At 41.6% G+C, this 8,553-nt stretch overlaps 1 non-coding gene across 1 annotated transcript; it reads right to left on the bottom strand.

Moving 5' to 3' along the window:
* Positions 1 to 5,317: 5,317 nt before the first annotated feature.
* Positions 5,318 to 5,389, bottom strand: trnac-gca (transfer RNA cysteine (anticodon GCA)). Its single transcript has one exon. It is a non-coding gene; the product is annotated as a tRNA-Cys (tRNA).
* Positions 5,390 to 8,553: the final 3,164 nt, after the last annotated feature.

Below are 8,553 nucleotides of genomic sequence, written 5' to 3'. Positions count from 1 at the left end.
TGGAAAACTTTGTAAATTACAGAATTTACATCCTAGCCATGAAATAAGAGGCTGTGAGTGCCCAAAGTGTGTAATTTCCGGGAAACAAAAGTGGAAAATTCTCCATAAACTACTTTTGGCCGTCAAATGCAGTCAGAAAGTGCAGGCGACAGAACTGTGACCGTCTTTCGCAATGATATTTATAAACCTTATTATGTTGTGATCGCTCGTGCCTAGATGTTCCCCAACGTTTACTTCTCTTATCTGTTCCATTTCACTTCTCATTACGAGATCCAGCAGTGATTCCTCTCTTGTCTGCCTGTCTCCCTTTTGTCATTTCATCGCTCCTGTCTTCACTCCCTGCTTCCCTCTCACAATCACTCATTCATCCACTCACTCACTTATTCACTCACTCACTCACCCATTCACTCACTCAATCACTCACTCACTCACTTACTCACGCACTCATTCGCTCACTCACTCAATCACTCACTCACTCATTCACTCACTCACTCACTTACTCACGCACTCATTCGCTCACTCACTCAATCACTCACTCACTCATTCACTCACTCATTCACTCATTCGTCCACTCTCCTTTGTATCCTCTCCAGTACAATTACATTGTTTCCTGTAATATGGTGATCAGAACTGTATGCAGTACTTAAGCTGTGTTATAACCAGTGTTTTATACCGTTCGAGGATAACGTCCCTGCTCTTATATTCTATGCCTCGGCGAAGAAAGCAAATGCACTCCAAGGTCCCTCACGTCCTCTACCTCTCAGTATCATTCCATTTATTTTGTATTCCATTGCCTTGTTTGCCCTCCCCAAATGCATCACCTCACACCTGTCCGGATTGAATTCAATTTGTCAATTTTCTGCCCACCTGATCAGTCCGTTGATATCTTCCTGCAGTCTACAGGTTTCCTCCTCACTATATATTCATGATTTTAACTTAAATTTAGGGGGCATGATAAAGAAGTTTGCAGAGAATACAAAAGTTGACCGTCAATTTTTGTATCCTCAGCAAACTTCTTTATCATGCCCGTACATTTAAGTTAAAATCATTAAGAAATACCAGGAAAAGCAAGGGACCTAATGGTGAGCCATGCGGAACCTGACTGCAAATAGCCTTCCAGTCATAAAAACTCCCGTCGACCATTGCTAGAATCCTTGTGGACGACATCAAATGCACTGCCGTCATTGACAATCCTTGTTACCTCCTCAAAAAATTCAATCAAGTCAGTCAGTCACGACCTTCCCTTATAAATCCATCTTGACTGTCCTTCATTAACCCGTTCCTTTCTACGTGATGGTTTAACGTGTCACTCAGAATTGATTCCAAAAATTTGCCCACCACCGAGGTAAAACTGATTGGCCGATAATAACTCGGTCTATCCTTATCTCCCTTTTTAAATAACGGTAAGACACTAGCAGTCCTCCAATTCTCCAGCACCACGCCTTATCCAGGGAGGATTGGAAGATGATGTTCAGAGTCTCCGTTATTTCCTCCCTTGCTTCTTTTAACAGCCTGGGATACATTTCATCCGGCCCTGGGGATTTATCTACATTCAAAGATGCTAATCTCCTTAATACTTCTTCTCTCAACATGTTTATTCCATCCAATGTTTCACACTCCTCCCCCTTAACTGCAATTTCACTACAAAACATAAAAGATAATTGATAAACTAATCAAACTTAGAGAGGAAAGGACCCCCAGTCAGGATCGATTGCAGCCGCGCATGTTAATAGACATTAGGGAAGAGATAGCAGAGATATTCTTTCATATGTGTAAACATTCATGAGAAAAGGGAATATTGTTAGAGGTCTGATGGACAGCAATCCTATTCCTAAAATAAAACAAGGGAGATAGAACAAGCCCAGGGAGCAACAAAACAGTGAGTTTATAATCGGTGTTAGTGTAGATAATGGAATGATTACTCTATGATGCAACAGAAAAAATATCTAGAAAACTAAATTATAATAAATAATAGACAGCACGGATTTCAGAAAGGAAGGTCATGCTTGAGCAATCTTATTGAATTCTTTGAAGAAGTAACAGAAAGAATAGACATGGCTGATGTAGCAGTCGTAATAAATTTGGATTTTCAAAAAGCCTTCGATAAGGTTCAGCATTTTCAACTCATATCTAAGGTCTGAGGATGTGGAGTCAGTGGACAAGTATCAGAATGGATAGCAAGCTGGCTACAAAACAGAAAACAGCGAGTAAGGGTAAGGGTCGTTATTCAGACTGACAATAGATGAGAAGTGGTATTCCACAGGGATCCGGGCTGAGACCACTAAGGGATACAATTGAAAACCAGATGATCAGCAGGAATAGAACCGTGGTTGGACCACACTTGAAGTAATGTGAAAAGTTCTGGTCTCCAGATTATAAGAATATTAGAGAGGAATTGGCAAAGCAGCAAAAAAGATTCACAAGGATGATAATAGAACTCGGACTTATCAGGAAACACTTATCAGGAAAGGCTCAACAGGTTGGAGCTCTTTTCTCTCGAAAAGAGAAGACTGGGGGATGACCTGATAGAGATCTTTAAGATAATTAAAGGGTTTGGTAGGGTAGACGTCGTCAGAAAGTTTCCATTTGTGAGGGAGACCAAAACGAGAGGTCATAAATATGAGCGAGTCACGAATAAATCCAATCGGAATTGAAGAGAAACATCTTTACTGAAAGTTTGGTAAGAATGTGAAACTCCCAACAAAAGGAATAGTTCAGGCGAATGGCATAGATGCTTTAAAGGGGAAGCAAGATAAGCAGATGAAGTAAAGGGCAGGGTGATCGGGTGAGATGAAGTAGGGAGGGAGGAGGCTCATGTGGAGCGGAAACATCAGGATGGAACAATCGAGATGAGTGGACTTGTCAACTGCTGTCGGCATAACGTAACAGAACATAAGCAAAAATCCAGCTTCTGCAGGGAGGGTACACTTACCCTACGCATCACACGATAAGCAATTACAATGCAAAGGGGTACCTGGATTTGAACCAAATACCTCATAATCTGAAGTCAAATGGTCTGCCACTGAACTACACCCCCACAACCAGCCCCGCTTCTTACACACACAAGGTAACGGAGCTCAGTACTTGGCAGTGATCAATGTTGAAAAACCAACATGAAAAGAAGCTTTATCAGTTATTCAGGGAGACAAATCACTCGGGCAATCAGTAATGTTTCATGAATAGAGTGAGTGACACTATTGTGTACAGATGCGATGCACAACCCAATATGGAAAGCATTGTCACTAAGCTTCAGTGAACACATCCTTACCAGAGAACACGGAACATGAAGCTCCAGACAAACGAAACCTGAATTTCAACCAGACTTTTCGCCAGCTGCAGTCAAATGCTCTCTCACTCTGCTCTGACCCCGCTCTTTACATCGTTACAGTCAACACAAGAAACACCAGGTTCAATGTGCAGTTTCACAAGATCATGCTATCAGTGCCATATATTCAAGTGTACAGAATATCGAATCAATGTAATAAATAAACATCCAGCAGGCATTTGCAAGAGCGGACAGGAGGAGATAGTGTGTGAAGTGACTGTAATATTTGTTAAGTCAATAGATTCATTTACAGGTCACGGAACAGAAGTGGGACTTAACGAAAGGGAAAGTGTGTAAATTGCATCCTGGCCATGAAATAAGAAGCTGTGAGTGTCGAAAGTGTGACGTCGCCAGGAAATAAAAGTGGAAAATGCTGAAAGCTTCTATTTGGCCCGCGGATGCTCGCAGAGAGTGCTGGCAATAGGCGTGTGGCCGTCTTTCTCAATTATTATTTTAAACCTTATTACTAGTGCCTCGATATTCGCCGACACTTACTTCTATCTCCTCCGTTTAATTTCCCATTACTAGATCCAGCAGTGATTCCTCTCTTGTCTGCCTGTCTCTGTTTTGTAATTTTATCACTCCTGTCTGCTCTCCATACCTCCCTCTCGCTCTCACTCATTCAGTCACTCGCACAATCACGAACACGCTAATTCACTCACTCTATCCATCCCTCATTCCATCCTTCCCTCACTCCCACCATCCCTCCCTCACTCACTCACAAACTAACTCCCTACCTCAATCCCTCCACCGTAAAGATTGAGAGAGACATAAGTAAGACAAAGACCAAATTAATAGATTGGAAACAAATTATTTTTGATGGGGTGAGATTGGAACCTCGGAAGGTGAACTTGGAAAAAATCTTGACACAGATGGAGAACAGGTTTTGTGAAATATTTGAAACGGTGATCAATAGAGTTGAAGAGAACTATATTCCTCTAAAGAAAACAACAAATAGTCAATAATGAAACATTGTGGATGAATAAAGAGATAAGGGTAAAATTGAAATTAAACAAAGGCATCTTCGAATCACATGGACAATAAAGGAAAGGATGATAAAGGGGAAATGAAGATGTTAGGAAGGATGTCAAAAAGCAATCAGGAAAGCAGAAAGGAAATACAAGATTAAATTATCAAGAAATAGTCAATTATTCCACTGCAACGTCAATAACATCAGGATAGGGAAAGGGCCAACAAGCGATACACAATATATGCTCAGAGGTAATAACAGTGAAATGGCTGGAATATTGAATAGTTACTTTGCCTCAGTATTTATCAGGGAGACTATACATGCTTAACATAACTTCTCCGCTTTTCAATTCTGTCCCCCTGGAAATGAACCCCAGTGCTTGGCTTGTTTTTATTTATGTCGTCGCCACTTTTAGTGATTTGTGTACCTGTAGTCCGAGATCCTTGGTTAAACCACACTTGGAGCACAGTGAACACTTCTGGTCTCCCTATTATAAAAAGGATATCGAGGAATTGGCGAAGGTGAAAATAATGATGATGCCAGAACTGAAAGATAATACCTGTCAGGATAGATTTAACAGGCTGATGGCTGACATGATGGAGGTTTTTGGATAATGAAAGGATTTGATTGGGTCGACGGAGAGAAAATGTTTCCACTCGTAGGGGACTCTAAAACTATCGGTTATAAGATAGTCACTAATAAATCCAATAGAGAATTCATGGGAAACTTCTTCACCAAAGAGTTGCAAGAATGTGGAATTCGCTACCTTAAGGAGCAGTTGAGGCAAATAACATCGATACATGAAATGGCAAACGAGATAAACACACGGGGCGAAAGGAATGGAAGAGTGTGCGGATGGGGGCAAATGAAGTCGGGAGGGAGGTGTCTTGTGTGAAGCATGAAGACTGGCACAGACCCGTTGGGTCAAAAGGCCTGGATCTGTGCGGCAAACTCAATCGAAACAACGACAGCGACAGATTGCTGATTTTCTGAGTCCCCAAAAGAAGCACTTAGAATGTGCAAGGGGGCGCCTGGATTCGAACCAGAGACCTCTTGATCTGCAGTCAAATGCTCTACCACTGAGCTACACCCCCACATCTGTTGACCACTCTTGCATGCACAATGTAATGGAGCTCAGTAGCTGGCTGTGACCAATGTTGATATTACCAATATGAAAAGAAGCTTCATGAGTTATTCTGGGAGACAAATAATTACGGCAATCAGAAATGTTTCATGAATGGAGTGAGTCACATTATTGTGTACAGATGCGATGCACGACCCAACTTGGAACGCCTTGTCTCTCGGCTTCAGTGAATACATCCTCACCACAGAACGCGGAACTCGAAGCACCAGCCAAACAACATCAGAATTTCAAGCAGAGGTCTTCAGCTTCTTTAAATCCTCTGTCAATGTGATCTGCCCCCATCGCTTTGGATACTTGCAGCCAACAAAGGCAGTGCCAGGTTCAATGCGTGGTTTTCCAAGATCATGCTATCAGTGCCATATATGTAAGTGCACAGAATATAATAAAGATGCATCCAGCAGGCATGTGGCAAGTGTGGCAGGAGGAGCTAGTGTGTGAAGCAACTGTAGTTAGGAGGCAATGATGGATCTGGTTCTAGGGAATGAGATAGTTAATGTGGAGCAAGTGTCCCTGGGGGAGCATTTAGGGAATAGCGAACAGAGTATCATGAGGTTTAGAATAGCAATGGAAAAGGAGAAGGAGTAATCTGGAGAAAAAACACTTAATTGGAAGAGGGTCAATTACAGAGGGTTGAGAACTGATCCGGCCCTGGTAAAATGGAATCAAAACTGTAATCGAGCAATGGGCGGCTTTTGAAGAGGAGGTTTTTCGGGTACAGTCTGTGTACATTCCCACAAGAAGCAACGAAAGCCAGAGCTCTCTGGATGACGTAGGAGATAGAGAATAAAATGAAGCAGAGGAAGTGGACGTATGGCAGATGTCAGGTTGATAATACAAGTCAGAACCAGGCTGAGAATGGAAAGTTCAGAGGTGAAGTGAAAAAGGAAACCACACTTGGAGTAACGTGAACAATTCTGGTCGACACATTATAAGAAGAATAAAGAGGAATTGGCAAAGCTGAAAAAAAGATTCACAAGGATAATTATAGAACTCGGAGCATATACTTCTCAGGAGGACTAAACAGGTTGAAGCTCTTTTCTCTAGAAAAGGGAAGACTGAGGGGTGACCTGATAGAGGTCTTTAAGATTTTGAAAGGATTCGATTGGGTGGCCAAGAAAAAAAACGGTTCCATTTGTGAGGAATTCAAGAGAATCTTCTTTACCCAAAGGGCGGTAAGAATGTGGAACTCGCCACCAAAAGGAATCGTTGAGGCAAATGGCATAGATGCTTTAAAGGGGAAGCTCGATGAAGAGATGAAAGAGAAAGGAATGTATGGCTGATCGAACGAGATGAAATAGGGCAGGAGGAGACTCATGTGGTGCATAAATACCGGTAGTGACCAATCGAGATAGCAAACCTGTTTCTCTTCTGAAGCTTCAATGCAAACAACAATCCTGCTGCTACAGGGAATTCAGACTTACTGTATGAATCACAAAATCATTTAGAAAGAAGAGGGAGTATCGGGATTTAAACCAGCGATCGCTTGATTTATAATTAAACACTGCAATTAAGCAATGCACACACTGACATCGTCCACAGACAAGGGAATGCAACAGAGTTCAGTACCTGGCAGTCATCACTGTTGAAAGAACCAATCTGAAAAGAAGTTTCATCAGTTATTCTGGGAGACAAATAATTACAGCAATCAGAAATGATTCATGAACGGATTGAGTCACACTATTGTACACAGATGCGATGCACAACCCAACATGGAAAGCCTTGTCACTAAACTTCAGTGAACACATCCTAACCACAGAACGTGCAACTGGAAGCACCAGACAAACGACACCTGAATTTCAACCAGATATTTCTCCAGCAGCTGTCAAGTGCTCTCTCACTGTGCTCTGCCCCAATTCTGCAGATCGTTACAGTCAACACAAGAAACAATAGGTTCAATGTGCAGATTCACAAGATCATGCTCTCAGTGCCATATATGTAAGTGTACAGAATATCGAATCAATGTCATAAATAAACATCCAGCAGGCATTTGGCAAGAGCGGACAGCAGGAGATAGTGTGTGAAGTGACTGTAATATTTGTTAAGTCAACAGATTCATTTACAGGTTACAGAACAGAAGTGGGACTCAACGAAAGGGAAAGTGTGTAAATTGCATCCTGGCCATGAAATAAGAAGCTGTGAGTGTCGAAATTGTGACGTCGCCAGGAAATAAAAGTGGAAAATGCTGAAAGCCTCTATTTGATCCGCGGATGCTCGCAGAGAGTGCTGGCAATAGGCGTGTGGCCGTCTTTCTCAATTATTATTTTAAACCTTATCACTAGTGCCTCGATATTCGCCTACACTTACTTCTCCTATCTCCTCCGTTTCATTCCCCATTACTAGATCCAGCAGTGATTCCTCTCTTGTCTGCCTGTCTCTCATTTGTAATTTTATCACTCCTGTCTGCTCTCCACACCTCCCTCTCGCTCTCACTCATTCAGTCACTCGCACACTCACGAACACGCTAATTCTCTCACTCTATTCATCCCTCCTTCCCTCCTTCCCTCACTCCCTCCCTCACTCACTCACACATCACTCCCAACCTCAATCCCTCCACCGTAAAAGATTGAGAGAGACATCAGTAAGACAAAGACCAAATTAATAGATTGGAAACAAACTATTTTTGAGGGGGTGAGATTGGAACCTTGGAAGGTGAACTTGGAAAAAATCTTGACAAAGATATAGAACAGGTTTTGGGAAATATTTGAAACGGTGATGAATAGAGTTCAAGAGAAATACATTCCTCTAAAAAAAAACAACAAATAGTCAATAATGAAACATTGTGGATGAATAAAGAGATAAGGGTAAAATTGAAATTGAAGAAATGCATATTCTAACTACATGGACAATAAAGGAAAGGATGATAAAGGGGAAAATGAAGACGTTCGGAAGGATGTCAACAAGCAATCAGGAAAGCTGAAAGGAAATACAAAATTAAACTATCAAGAAATAGTCAATTATTGCACTGAAATGTCAATAACATCAGGATAGGGATAGGGCCAACAAGGGATACACAAGATATCCTCAGAGGTAATAACAGTGAAATGGCTGAAATATTGAATAGTTACTTTGTCTCAGTATTTATCAGGGAGACTATACATGCTTAACATAACTTCT

The sequence above is a fragment of the Heptranchias perlo genome, chromosome 20, assembly GCF_035084215.1.
Source record: "Heptranchias perlo isolate sHepPer1 chromosome 20, sHepPer1.hap1, whole genome shotgun sequence".
Classification (NCBI taxonomy): Eukaryota; Metazoa; Chordata; class Chondrichthyes; order Hexanchiformes; family Hexanchidae; genus Heptranchias; species Heptranchias perlo.
The sequence above is the reverse complement of the archived record's forward strand: the minus strand, read 5'-3'. Positions and strand labels throughout refer to the sequence as shown.